The sequence below is a fragment of the Panthera pardus genome, unplaced genomic scaffold (assembly GCF_024362965.1).
Source record: "Panthera pardus isolate Hobbes unplaced genomic scaffold, ASM2436296v1 HiC_scaffold_19, whole genome shotgun sequence".
Taxonomy (NCBI): domain Eukaryota; kingdom Metazoa; phylum Chordata; class Mammalia; order Carnivora; family Felidae; genus Panthera; species Panthera pardus.
The window spans coordinates 6,330,696-6,345,347 of record NW_026526754.1 but is presented as its reverse complement, the minus strand read 5'-3'; the positions used below and the strand labels follow the sequence as shown (position 1 = coordinate 6,345,347).

The 14,652-nt window shown below is 51.7% G+C and overlaps 1 long non-coding RNA gene across 2 annotated transcripts in view; it reads left to right on the top strand.

Moving 5' to 3' along the window:
* Positions 1-14,652, top strand: part of LOC109270823 (uncharacterized) — a 678,705-nt gene that overhangs the window by 73,168 nt on the left and 590,885 nt on the right. The gene's annotated exons all lie outside the window — the stretch shown is intronic.

Genomic DNA, 14,652 nt, shown 5'->3' with positions numbered 1-14,652 from the left:
AGCAGCCTGGGTGGATTCTGGCAGGTCCTGGGGCACCAGGGCTGTTCCAGGCCGTGACCACACTTCACGTGGCTTCTCGGCTAACAGATGAGCAACGTATCAGTTAGCATTTGCTGCATAACAAGCCACCCCCAGACCTGGTCCCTTAAACAGCAACATTTACGAACCTCATGATTCTGCAGTCAGCACTTTGGGGCCCGTCAGGCAGTTCCGGTGTTGTCTGAGCTCACTCACCTGTGTGTGGCCGTGTGCCAGCTTGCCTGGAGGTGGACTGATCTACCGTGGCCTCCTTGGGTGGTGGTTGGCTGGCTGTGGCTTAGGGTCATTGGGCTGACTGAGAGACGTGATTAGATGTCTCTAATCCTATAGTAGGCCAGTGAAGGGGGGCTGTCACATGATGATGGCAGGGCTCCAAAGCCGAAGCCACAGGCCTTTTGAGGCCATCACTTCCTTTGCATTCTTTTGACCAGAGCAAGGCCCTAGAGCAGCCCGGATTCGAGGGATGGGCCAGTAGACAGTGTCAGGATGGGGAGCTGCAAGGTCACATTGCATGGGGCGTGGTCACAGGAGAGGCAGAGAACTGGGGCCACTTGTGCTGACAGCCTATCCACAGCCCACCCGTCTCTTGGCCTGGGCGGAGAAGTTCCCCGCTGTTCTTTGCTGTCCTCTCTGTCCGGGGGTAGTCTTGCTGTGAGAGGTGAAGGCAGAACCCAGCTTTTAGTACTTACACGTTCAGGGTAGACCTGTAATCTGTCATTCCAGAAACATTACTTGCATCAAACATTTATTCTAGCACCCAGCCCAAGGCCAGGCATAGAGACCCACGCAGGGAGCCTGGATACGGTACCAGTTAACAGCCTGGACTTTGAAATCAGACGGGCCTGGCTTTGAATCTCTGCTCTTACAGGCTACAGGCTTTGGGGCGAGTCACTGTCCTTTCCTGAGCCTGCTTTATTATTGACAAAATGGGGACGATAATGTCTGTCTTACGGGGAAGCTGTGAGGCCTGAATCAGATACCAAAGGTAAAGTGCTTAGTGCAGCACCTGGCCCGCAATGGATGTCACTGAATGGTAGCTATTATTATTAATAATAAATGTAGGCTGAGGGGTTGCCTAGATGAGTGAGTGTCTGGGCAACTTTCAGCCAAACGTGCGTAATGAATGCTCACTCCCTCCCCATCCTGGCCCCAATAAAATATACAAAGGATCTAAGAAAACCCATTAACTGTGGCTAACTTTCATAACAAGAAACCTCCCAGCCACAGCCCCCTTGTGACCGGGGCATGTGGATGCATTAGTAACACCCCACCCTGCTTCTGGGCTCCGGGAAGCCGCACCCCTCACTGCGCCCACAAACAACTCCTCCGATCGATCGCTTCTCGTGCACCAGTGGCAGCCCAGAGGCATTTTCCCCCAGGTTGCCCGGACAATTTTGTCTCTACACCTGCACACAGTCTTCTTTTTTCCCTCCTTGCCAAATCAAAGCATGCCTTTGCTCTCTGCCGCCTGCCTCAGAGCAGAGTTGGCGGGGAGGGCAAGGAGAAAGCTGAGCGATTAGACAACTCACTGGCCCCTCCTGGAGGCTGTAGCTGTTTTTAGCTCTGCCTCTCCTGCAGGCAGGCCTGGCCTTGGGGTCTGGGCCCAGCCTGGTAAATTAGTAACAGCAGAAGACTGTCAGGGCCCCTCCAGCTCCAGGAGAGGGGAGGAGCCGCTGCTTCTGAGCACTGAGCAGTTGGAGGTGCTGTCTTACTTTTTCCCTTTATTCTGTTGTAAATGACAGAGTTTCCCCCTTTAAGCGTGCACGCATTGCCTTTGTCCAGATGCTCTTTGTCAAATAGCCCAGTGTAATTACGAACAACAATAAACTCCCCCTTCTATATATTTTTAGTGGAAAATAAAAACACATTTTCTCATCCGGAACTGCACGCTACAGGAGAATTCAGAGGACGCGGCTGATGCAGGGTTTTGGGGGCAGTGGAGGAATCCTGGAGCTTCTAGAAGGAGAGAAAAAGCTTCCAGGTTTTCTTAAATGACATTCAGAAGTTGAGGCCACTCCCAGGGGCCAGGGACGGGCAGGAATTGGGGTACCTGGGAGTGTAGGGGGTAAGCTATAAGAGGGTCAGTTCCTGGAGGCATATGGGCCCCATCCAGGCTGATACAATCTGCTGGTGAGACTAACTCTGGACTTGGATCTGACAAAGACTATAAACGAGAAGTTCAGAGACTTTTTTTCGGCCTTTCAGGAGTCGGGTAGTTTTAAATGAAGGCAGATGTAGCCTGAGGCCTCAATTTGCCTGCCCCCCCCCCCCCCCCCATCCTGCTGTAACCTTATTAAAGGATAAAAAGAAATGCAGGACTTTTATGGTAAGAAAGGACCGGCAAGGCGAGGTGCCTTCCTGGAGCCAAGAGGGGTTCTAGGAACATGGGCAGAAGGTGGGATCCCCCGCTTCCCACAAAAGGCCCCTGGGGGAGGGGGATGGGGAGGGGAGGCGAGGCCCTGGGCAGGGGCAGGGGCAGGGGCAGTAGGGAGAGCAGGAGGGGACTCCCAGCTGGTGCGGCATGTTAGGTCTTTGCTAGGTCAGCCCCCCGCGAGGGCAGCCCCTCACCCCACAACTCTGGGCGTCCACGCAAGATGCGTTGTGATTCCATGTAACAGGGCACGGAAGTGGGAGCCCTGACTTTCCAAGGTAGCACAGCACCTGGCTTCCTGGGAGGGGTGGTGCAGGGAGAGAGGGGCTGAGGAGGCCTTCCTTCAGGTTTGGAGGGTGGTCAGTAGGGGACACGTGCTGTCCCCTCTGGCTTCAAGTCTTCCAGTTCTCTCTTCTCTCCCCTACCTGGTCTTGTGTCTCTAGTCTTTTTGGCCGCAGTCTCTTTTCCAGAAGGCAGCCAGAGTGGCCCATGTAATCACAGATCTGACCGTGCCACTGACTCTCCCCTGAATCTCTCCCATGGTTCCCAGTTACTTCTGGGAAAGAGTTCTGTAAACTCTGTAAGGTGTTATATAGACCTTCTGCAGCCCCTCTTGTACTCTCTGTTCCCTCACCCCTTCCACCCTGGGGTGCGGGGTACACAGCTTGCGGGCACACAATACCATACACTGCCTGTTTGCATGTTGTTACAGCCACTGTCAATGCCCCGCCCTGATTGCCTCCATTTACCCCCAAGATACCCCCATCCATGATGGATGGTTCTGTGTCTCAGATGGCTTCAGACCTCAAGAACTTGCAAGTCTCTGCCTGATGACTTGGTTCTGTCTCGGGAAGATGCCCTGCCTGCTTACCAAGTAGGATAGCCGTGGGAGGGTGTGGGGGGAGTGATTGGGATGACTCAGGAGCCACCCGCAATCAGTGAATGAGGAGCAGGAATTGGAGGCGAAATATCCAGCTTTCGAGGGCCTCGATGGGACGACTCTGAGGCACATCCTTCACAGCCTCTCAGAGCGTTCCCGGGGGGATTGGGCCCCAATTACCTTTACAGTGTCCCATTTGTTCATAAACGCATGCTTTCCTCTTCTCCCTGTTGGTTTGGGCTGAATGTTTGTGTCTCCCAGAATTCATATGGTGAACCTCTAACCTGCCACGCGATGGGACCGGGAGGCAGCGTGTTTGGGAGGTGATCGAGTGAGCAGGGTGGCCCCCTCATGATGAGATTGGTGCCCTTTTAAGGTTTCTGAAGGAGCTTGCTTCCCCTTTCTGTTCTCTGCAGCAGTGGGCCACCTGGAGGAGGCTCCCACCACCACCGGCTCTGTTGACCCCGATCTCGAACCTCCAGCCCCCAGAGCTGTGAGGACTCCATTTCTGTTGTTTTTAAGTCACTCAGCCTATGCTATTTTGTTATAGCAGCCTGAGCTCACATCTGTAGAACATCTGTCTTACTGCCCCAACTGCCCACCAGCTTCCTGGGATCACCCCCTAAGTGCTCCTTCGCACCCACATTCTAATCTCGGGTCTGCTCTGGGGGGATCCCAAACCGTGCCACATCTGCTCCTTCCTTCTGTCTGGAGCACTAACTTCTCCCACCTGGTTCTCAGCTCAGGCTTTCCTGCCCAGCCTTCCCCGACAGAGGCTGCCTTGCTCTGTGCTCCCATGGCGTCTGGCTCTGTCCTCTGGTGGACTTGCTGCTTGGTATAATCTCTCAGCTTGTCAGTGTGGTTCCGGGGAGTGGGTCCCCTCGGCATCCGAGGGCGGTTCGTTCACGTCTGCGTGTCCGGTGGCTGGCACAGCGCCGGTCCATAGTAGGGGTTCAACAGACACTTGTTTAGGGTGCCGACACGATGGACCCTTGTAAGCATTAGTGTTTGGGGCTTAGAAACAGCAGCAAATAGTGTTTTCTGTGTTTTACAGATTTGTCCTTCCTTGGCCAAACAAAATACATAAAAGAATTTCTCGAATAATATCTTGCCTTCGCATAGGGTGAGCGCTTCCCAAAGCGCTTTTGTGTGGATCTGGGTCTCACCTAAACTCTGCAATGAGCAGACAGCACGGCCCCATTTTACAGACAAGATCACTGAGGCAAGTTGGCTGGCCTGAGACAATAACCATGAAGGTGGAGATTGTAGTACAGCGAAGTTAGGTAAATGGCCCAGAGGCGCATGGCACAGAGCCAGCAGGAGAGCGTCAGCCAGACCCCAGGCTTATCTTTCTGTTGAATCCATGTTCTCTCCCCTGGCCAATTACCTGGAGTGGGTGCCTGCTGTTGTCAGGCTCTGTGTGCAGTGGTGGTGGTGTTGGTAGTGGCAGTGGGGCATCCCTCCCCTTCCCTCCCCTTCCATCCCTTCCCCTCCCCTCCCCTTCCCTCTGCATTTTGTTCTCACAAAGATCCTCTAAGCTGGAGAATGCAGTTTCCCTTTTTCAGATGAGGAGATTGAGGTTCTGAGAGGTTACAGGGACAGATCCAAGCTCAGGCCCTACGTCGCTGTGACTCTGTATCCAGTCTATCTGGATAGCCAGCGTATTCCCTTTTCCTTTTATGTCCCAAAGCAGACAGCACAGGGAGAGGAGTATTTCAGGAATGTATTTTTAATGGCAGGCACTGATCGTAAACCTTGGGTGTTTGTGTCTGAGACTCAGGGTTTCCAGCAGAGACGCAAATGGTGGGGGTGGACCACAAGAGCTAAGGCAGCTGCGATATTTATCCTTCAGATGAGAGGGCTTTGTTAGCAGAGTAGGAGTAGGGAGGAAGTGGAGGAGGAGGGAGGAAAAGAGGAGATAGAGGGGGATTGCTTCCTTTCTCTTGCTAGCCCACACGGGACCAGCCCCTCTGGGCTTTCTAGAACCCATTCTACATGTCTCCTTTCTTCTTTGGGTAGACGGGAGATCAGATAGAGGAGGTCAGACGTTTGCCAAGTTGAGAAAGGCTTTTTATCCTTTAAAAGCTCAAATAGCCTTTGCTCTTCCCTTTTCCCCTCCCCCATGCCCCTCCAGTCTCCAAGGCATCAATCCTCCTTCTTCAATAGAATCTATCCCTTGGCTCCTTTCCGCATCACTCGCCTGGATAACGGGAGGAGACTTCTGGCTGTTTCTCTGCTTCTCCTCCTGTCCCCAACTGTCCCTCCCACGCTGGCCCCGGAGTGACCCTTCCACAAATGCAAACCTGACCTGAGTCATCCTCCCACTTAAACCCTCTTGTGCTTCCCCATAATAATAGTGTACATCTATCTATAAACTGTCACGTGCTGGCAAACCAGCGGAAAAAGAAAAGTCCCGATTTTATTGTATTTGCTGATTGCTGTGGTGTAAAGATTCCCACTGTTTCAGGCTGCAGCCTTCTGCTGGCGGCACTCGGAATACTTAGCAATGGCTGTCGATGAGTGGCAGCAGTGACTCTGGCCCATCGCTGCGTAGCTCTCACAGGGCTCCTGGCACCGCTTGAAGACTTCTGTCTTTGTCTGCGTCCTCCCCTGCCTGGCGTGCTCTCTCCTCTGGTCTGTGTTTATTCAAATCTTCCCCTTTCCCCAGTCTCACCTCTGGTCTCACTTGTTCCAGAATTCCTCCCCAGACCGCTCCAACAGTGGGAAGTTCTCCCATCAATCCCCGATTTGCTCTCTCTGTCTAGCAGGATCCCATGTCCCTTCCTTGGGGAGAGTGGTCCATTTCAGGGGCCCAGCCGCCATTTGTGAATTTGAGGTGTTAGTAACGCTTGCCAGGAACCGGGCTGTTCCAACGAGTATTGATTGAGCACCAACAGTGTGGTCCGTCTCAGGGTAATGGCTCGTGGGGGCAACACACATGCCAGCCTTGAGCCTTGCCCTCAGGGACCCAGGAGCTGGCTTTGGGTGTCATGAGCCTCAGGAGGTGGGGCCCCCAGGTCAGCAGCTCTAGCACTTTGTGGTGAGGAGCCCCTGTCGTTTGTCTTACACCTCAGCCTGATTCTCCTTCCAGTTATGCTTTCCTCATCATTGCGATGGATGGAGGCCATTAATCCTGATTAGCAGATGATGTGTCCCTTAATGGGAAAGCAGAAAGGGGGATTTGCAAGGTCAATATGTGCCCTTTCCATTAAGAGTTCAGTTCTGTAGAGAAGGAAAGAGAGAACCACAGCTGCTTTTCCTGCCTAGTACACAGAGGGGTAGGGTGTCCCCCAAATCCTGCCTGGAACCTGTCATCCTCACCACAAACCTTCACCACATCCTGCTTCTCTCTATGAAAGGACTGAGTTTGGTATTAAGGAACCCTTAACATTAACACAAAAATGAGATTTGTTTTTTCCCCTAAATGATTGGCAAAATCCAAAAAATTAATAAAACCCAGTGCTGTCAAGGCTGCTACAAAATGACATTCTTGTCTACTATCTGTGGGAGAGTGCATTGGGCCACACTTCTTTTTGGAAAGGAGGCTGGCATTGTCTGGATAAAATAAAAATTTACATCTGAGGAATCTGTAAAATTTATGTAAATACTAGCACGTGTGCGTTAAAGATGCACTCTTTTTTGGTAAGAGCAAAAAATCGGAAATAACCATTCATCAGTAGGGGATTGGTCGAATCAAAGGCGAAATACTTACAAAATACAACAAAACTTTCCATTTTAGAAAAGCGTAGTGGATTTATCGGTGATGATTTGGGTGATAGTCCATGATGTGTTCGTAGGTGGGGGGTGAAGTGAGTTCCAGAGTGTTGCTGATGTCCCAGCAGAGCAGGAGCCATGCCCCTTATTCACAGCTGTCCCCAGCACCTGGGATGGAACCTGGTCCCAGGAAGTGCTCTATAAATGTGGCTACTCTTACTGTTGTCAGCAGGCCATAAAGAAGTGATGAATGAATCCTACTTTGTAAGATATTACATAGAAGCATAGAGAATATTTGGAAGGAACTTCATGAAAATGTTAACAGAGTGACTGCCTGTTTGGGGTAGAAGTGGCTGAGAAGGGATGAGACACCCAGTGGTATCTTGTACGTTTCTGTATTGTTTGAATTTGTCATGGGTTTCAATTATTTTTGTGATCAGACTAAAAACCAAAATAATTGGAAAAAAATATCCCTTCATACTCTTCCCCTACAATCACACTTTTTTTTTTTAAGTGTATTTATTTATTTTGAGAGAGACAGAGACAGCATGAGTGGTGGAGGGTCAAAGAGAGAGGAGACAGAGAATTCCAAGCAGGCTTCTCTCTGCCGGCGCAGAGCTCGACATGGGGCTCAAACCCACAAAACCGTGAGATTATGACCTGAGCTGAAACCAAAAGCCAGACACTCAACCAACTGAGCCACCCAGGCGCCCCTGCAATCACACTCTCATACGCGCCGTTAATACCCCCAACACACACACTCTGGCCTTTGCAGGTCTGGGGACTCGTCCTGCTTCTAGTGATTCCTGCCTGGCACGCTGGATCACAAGAGCTCTTCTCACAGGGTGGTAGAGAGAGTCGTAGGTGCTAATGAGGGGAGTGTGCTCAGGGCCACCCCTTGCACGCTGAAGTGGCTCATAAGCGTTAGCTACCTCCCACCATCCCTGGAGTTCCATTCACTGACTCTCCCACTTACCTTTTGTTGCCCCAGGGCCTTTGCTTGAGTTCATCAGAGAATAGTTAGTTCCTGAAACAAGACCAAGGATGAAACCCTCAGGAAGATCCTGCCCCACTCTGTTGTTTTGTGGAAACCAGGGCTCAGAGAGGTTAAGTGACTTGCCCGGAGTCACACAGCTTTCAAGCGGTACAGATGGTATCTGCTCTGGACTCCAAAGCCATCTGCTTTCATTGCACTGAACTGCCCGGCAGGGACTTCCTGTTTGCCTTCCCAGGAGGACTCCCAGAGGCACAGGTGCCTTTCACTAAGAGGAAGGTGTCTCCAGTGGGGGCTTACCAATCACTCAGAGGCTGCCCTGTCCAGGGCCACCTTCTTCCTCAGGCCTTCCTCCGAGCCTGAGAAAGGAAGGGGCTGGCTTGGAGAAGCATACCCACATTTGTACGGACTCAGGGACTCCTTCCCTGAGCTGGTCCTCTCCAGCCACACACACCCCTGGGCTGGCCTCCCCACGAAAAGATCTTCCTTGGTCATCACAAGCCTTAGAGCCAGCAGATCTGGGTCCACGGCCCTGTTCTGATTAGCTGTGGGCCTTGGATTTCTCAGTTGCAAAATGGGGCCAGTGAGACTTACCTGTCAGAGGCACGAGAATTTGATGAGCGAGGCGTCACATAGCTGCCGGGTGTGGGTCCTGGCACGCCATGGCAAGCTGATTGGATGATCAGCAAATCTGAACTGCTTTGATTCAAGAAAGGTGCTTTCCTCCTGGGCCTTGAAACCACCTGCTGCATGTGACAGGGCTCCGTGGCTTGAGAGTAAGATGAAAAAGCAGTGTTTCTGACTATTCCCTCAAAGTCAGCGTGGTTGTCTTTTGCCCATTCCAAGTGTCCCTAAATATGGGTGGCAGAGAGATTAACATCATGGTCTTAGCGCCTTAGGGTCCTGGGTTTAAGTCCCAGGCCATCACGTACCAGCTGACCTTGGGCAAGTCCCTTGGAGTCACGAGCCTCCATTTCTTCACCTATAAATTCAGGCTTTATATTAACATCCACCTTGTTGTAAATATTAAATGAAATAAAGGATACAAAGCACTTAGCCCAATGCCTGGTGTATGGTAAATACCAATAAATGTCAGCTTCTTTTAATATTTTATCATTGTTACTGTTTCTGCTATCACGGTGTGGTAGTCCTTCATGCTGTTCACCCAATATTTGCCGTTCGCCTTTGGGCAAGTGGTAGAACCATACTTCTGATCCATTAAAATTAGGCATCGCCTCCGACTTGCTTGGAGCCAATGAAACATAAGGAAAAATGTGTGTATCACCCTGGACAGAAGTTCTCAGGGCTGGAGTATGATTTGCTACGTTTGCTTCTCCTGCCACGGGAGGGGTGAGGACAAACTCTGCCCTGCGCATACGTGCAAGTGACAAACCGTGCGTGGGGAGAAGCCACTGAGTGGGGTTCAGTTGTCGCAGTGACACAACCTGGCTTCTCCTGACTGCTACGCGTGGGCCGGCCCCGGCGTGGCGACACCGTGGGTGGTAAATGGCCTTCTGCCTTGTCACCTGGAGAGGGAGAAGAGAGGGCAAAGGAGGAAGATTTTGTCCAGTGGAGTGATGAGAGCAGGCAGACCCAGCACCCTCCTCCCTCCGACTGGAAGGATTGGGATGTGTGGGAGGCTGCACAGACCAGGGCCCGGATTGCAGCTGTGCACTGCCTCTTTGGAACCAGTTGGTCCTCTGCCTGAACTGCCCCCACCTAGTTCTCTGCAAAGAGTGGGCTGTTCATGCATCTTGCAGTGTGAACTTCCAAGTGACTCCCGAGGATCAGTGCTCATGAGGAATTTGAAACTGCACTCCCTCGAGGTGACCTGGCAGAAACTCCTCTGCACCTGCTCCCTGCCAGATCCACAGGTGTGCTTCCGGGGCAGGGCTGCCAGAGAAGGGCCCTGACCCGAACACCCCTCCCTGGAGACTCTCTGGTTCCCTATGCAAGGGATCACCGGAGAAGACGGTAGAAAACCCTGGTCCTCTTGAAGGAGCTGATGTGTGACCCACAGTCGTTTCTTTTAAGGTATAGGTGACAAATATAGAGTTATTCAACACCCCACTATGTCAGTGGAGGTGAGCCACAAGATACAAATGCAGAAAATCTGAGAGACGGATCCTCAGGAGTCAAAAGGGACACCGAAAGAGGAGATTGGTGGCCGGGATGGGCAATAAGTCAAGCCTCCTCTGGGAGGTGATGCAGGGACTTTGTGGTCGGGCAGCTTGGGTTCAAAACTTGCTCTTGCCCCCTGGCAGCCGTGTGATCCCCAGGGGGAGGGTGGATCGTTCTGGGCCATGAGAGTGCATTGGCTCGGTTCATGAGATGTGTGAATGTCTCTGCTGGGTCGTGAGTGGGGCACTCAGGATGCACCCCCACCATCTGAACACCTTATCCTGTGCTCCCTAAAATAGATCCACACCAACACCAAGAGCCATCTTTTCGTTGTTTCAGTGCAGAAATACAATTAAACTGAAAACACTTGCTGATCTCTTACTCTGTGCTGCAGAGATGATGAAGGCACCATAAGGAGACCTTGGAGTTAGAAATCAGGAAACAGTCTGGGAAAGTCCCTTCCCTTCTCTGGGACTTGGGCTCTGTATGTGCAACAGGGAGAGACCAATGGCATCTTCTCTGAACATTCTGGGGCCGCTGAATGAAAGGGGGTGTGCACAAGCCATTTGCAAATAACAAAGCTCTGTACAAGCATGGGGGGTTTGAAATATTATTGAGTCCGATGCTGTCCGCTTGAGGGTCACCCCTGATTGTGCCCATGTGTTCCCATGAGAGCTTACTGGGGTATTCCATGGGATGACTTGGTCAGAGACATTGAATTGGAATTGGCTAATGTCAGGGCCCTGGGTGGCTCTCCATGCACATTTCCTTGGAAGAGAGGGGACTGTTGCTTCCGTCCGTCAGTGGGTTCCACCAAGAGCCAGCCCCCACATTCCCGTCGTGAGGAAGGAATGGAACTGTATCCTGCCTGAAGAAGTGCTAACCATCTGGCCCATACGGCCATGTGCCAGAGGATTGTCTTCAGTGTTGAAACAGCAGAGATGCAGAGGGAGGCTGGGGAGATGTGTCTTAATCTCCATGAGGGAGGAGGTGCAAATGGTTGGACACGTCGACGAACCTTGGTGTGTCCCTTGAGAATCGGGAAAGCCTTCTTATTTGTAAAATATCACTGACTTTTATGATTTCTGAGCCCAGATGTCCCTAATTGAGCTCCTTGATTATTTCTTCCTTGAGCTTTTTAATTTTTTTAAATAAAATTGTTGTGGTCTCAGCTTCAAAGATGACCTGATTAGCTACCCAGCCGCAGGCTTCCCGGCAGAGCAGGGCCGGCTTTCACTCTGAGTTCAGAGCTTTCAGGAGCAGCGCTGTGGGCGTGCTGGCTTTTCTCTCCAGGAAGACGGGAAGGCAGCAAGCCTGGCTTCGGGGTGCAAACCATAAGCCAGTTACTGTCATGCAAAAACATTAATAGAGGCCGACTTAGAGTTAGGTGTGGTGGTAGGTAATGGGAGCAAAGTTATTGCTGTTGGATGACCACCAGAGAGGTGGGGAAGGAGGCAAATAGGAAGTTGATCGCACAGGAGCTTAGACATCGTGTCCCCAGACCTGCTTGCAGCGTGGCTGGCCAAGGAGCGGTGTTTGAGCAGATCCATAAAAACTGTGGAGTCTGGAGGAGTTGGAAGGGCTCATGGATGTTTCAGCAGAGGGGCAGTGTGGTAGAAGGCTGAGAGGCCTGAACTTGGTAAGAGGTTCCAGTGTGTAGAGAGTAGGCTGGTGGCAAAGGGGTGTGTGTGAGACCGAGAAGAGCCTGTAACACCGAGGATGAGGCGGATAGTGTCAAGTCTGTGTTTTGGAAAGGTTTTCTTTAAAAAAAGGTTTTTTTTTAAATGTTTTTGGGAGAGGGAGAGAGAGAGACAGAGAGGGAGAGAGAGAGAGAGCAAGCTGGGGAGGGGCAGAGAGAGAGGGAGACATAGAATCTGAAGGAGGCTCCAGGCTCTGAGCTGTCAGCACAGAGACCGATGTGGGGCTGGAACTCATGACCTGAGCCGAAGTCGGACGCTTAACCGACTGAGCCACGCGGGCACCCCGGAAAGGTTTTCTGTGAACATCCCTTGTGATGGGAAGCTCACTACCTCTGGGGGCCCATTCCACCTTCAGCTCTGACCCATAGTAAAGTCCTTTCTGAGAGCAAGCCAGTGCCCGCTGTTGGCCTCGGGGGTTCCTGAAGGACAATCCCATACCATGCTCAGTCCTTTCGTCCTTGTTTGTGTCCTTGATAGAGTGATGGACATTTGTTTATTGGACAAGCGTGATCACTTCCTTTTACCATGACCACTCCAAAGCTTAGGCATGTGCTGTAACCTCCAGAACTTTCTGTTAGTGACCCGGGATGGTCTATTATGGGAAACATTGTCTTACTTCATCTCTGTAGTTTGCCTAGTGGCTAAAAGCTTTGGGGTTTGGGGTTCAACAGCCGTGGTGTTGAATCCTATTTCAGCCACTTTGTAGCCTTCTGACCTTGAGCAGGTGCCTTTCCTCTCCAAGTTCAGCTCCCTAGCTGGCCACAGAGGATTACCATAAATGCAAATAACACACCAGCTCACTCCGTGCTGGTTAAGAGGCCTCTCTCTTCCCAGGCAGTTGAGAGGGAGTCTTGGAAGATTCTCAGTCAGTGCTGTCACTGAGAAGACCCCAGAGCCCTGGGCCCCTTTTCAGCCACCTTTCTCTCCTAGGAACCAGTTCACGTGTTTTCTGCCCACAGTGGGCCGCTCCCGTTTCTGTACATTTATCTGGCATGCTCCGTTCAGTCTCTGTTGGTTTAGGATCCATGTACAATAGGCATTTTGCAGGCTGCGTCGGCCCGTTTTTAGACAAAACATTTTGACGGTGCATTCCTGGCATTGCCTCTTTCACCTGGCTTTTGCAGGTCCTGGGATTTGCTCTCCCCGAGCCTTTGACTCTGTGAACCTCCAAGTGCTGAGTGTCCACTGGGGTCAGCCTGGCTGGAGTCTGGGGCTACCCAGCATCAGAGCGGGCTGGCTCCTTGGGCATCACCCAGCTCACACGCTGCCCACAGACTGGGAGATGGGGGCCCAGCGAGCAGGGTCGGGGGAGACTTGTCTGAAGTCACAGGGCACATCGGTGGCAGAGGTGGGTGGACAGTCCCCCTCCTTCGGCTCTGGCTCCGGCTCCGTGTCCTGCTCTCAGCTGGGTCTCTGAGGGCCCTGAGGGAGCCTGAGTGTTGCTGGCCTTGTTCATTGGGGCTGCGCTCATTCATTCTGCAGGCCTGCATGCCTTTCTGTAGGTGCACAACTCCTGCTGCTGGTCCAGCTCGAACCTGGCCTTATTCGTGCCCAGGCCGCCTGAGCTGCAAACACCCAGAACTCAGTCACTCAGCAGACGTGCCCTAAAGTCCTTCTCCTGCCCGGCTCCTGGCTGAGGGGAGGCTGTGCGGTGGGAACACTCAGGGAGCCCCCAAGCAAGGCAGGGGAGTCCAGCAGCTGTGGATCAGGGGAACTGGATCTACAACCCCTTTCCCTGTCTCCCCCTGGCCCTGCCCCAGGCCTTGAGAGCACTAGTCTGTGAGCCAGGTGCATGATTTTCCTAAGAGTGAACTGACATCCAGTGTATTTGTTTTCTTCTTGCTGCTGTTACAGATGATCACAGACTCAGTGGCTTGGAATAATTCAGATTTATTCTCAATTCTGGAAGTCAGAAGTTCAAAGAGAGTCTTACGGGGCTGAAATAAAAGTATTGGCTAGTTCCTTCTGGAGGCTCCAGGAGAGTCCCATTTCCTTATGTTTGTTGCTTCTAGAGTATTCCTTGGCTCGTGGGCCCCTTCTTCATCTTCAAAGCCAGAGGCTTGGCATCTTCTTTCTCTGAATCTGCTTCTGTTGTCACATGCCTTCTTCTTTTCTGTTGCCAGTCTCTCTCTGCTTCTCTCTCTAAGGACATTTGTGACTACATTTAGAATTCACCAGATAATCCAGGATAATTTCCACCTCAAGACCCTTACTTTAATCACATCTGTAAAATCCCCTGTGCCATGTAAGGTAACATTCACAGGTTCCCAAAAGTAGGCTGTAGGAATCTTTGGAGACGATTACTCAGCCTACCACAGTCCATTAATGCCATGCCCATTTGACAGACTTGGAACTTGGGGCCTGCAAAATTTAAGCAGTATAGGAAATCGATGTCTGAAGCCTTCTCCCTAATCCTAGAATTGAGGTTTTGAGGTCCTTCTGGGACCTGTGGGCTGGTCTTTGAAAGTGAATAATTTGACACTTTCTCACATTGGTTGGTTGTTTTCTGGGGGTGGGGGGGTCACTTCATTGTTCCTTCGAAATTTTGGACAAACGCTCCCTTTTTCCTCATCAATAAGCTGGAATTAGTAACGCCTACCCACTGACCTTGTTGGGTTTTTAGGAAGATGGCAGTCATGAGAATGAAGCCTCTAGGGCACTTCTCCGATGATCGGTGAATACAGCGGTCCTTCCTTCCGCCCTCCCTGTCTCCGTGGTGGGCATAATGGGGTCTCTACCCAGATCCCCTTTCTGGGGAGCAGGTGCACCCACCTTCTAGCTGCTGTGAGTGTTGGAGGCTAATTCACAGCCGCCCCCTTCCTGCAGAATTGCC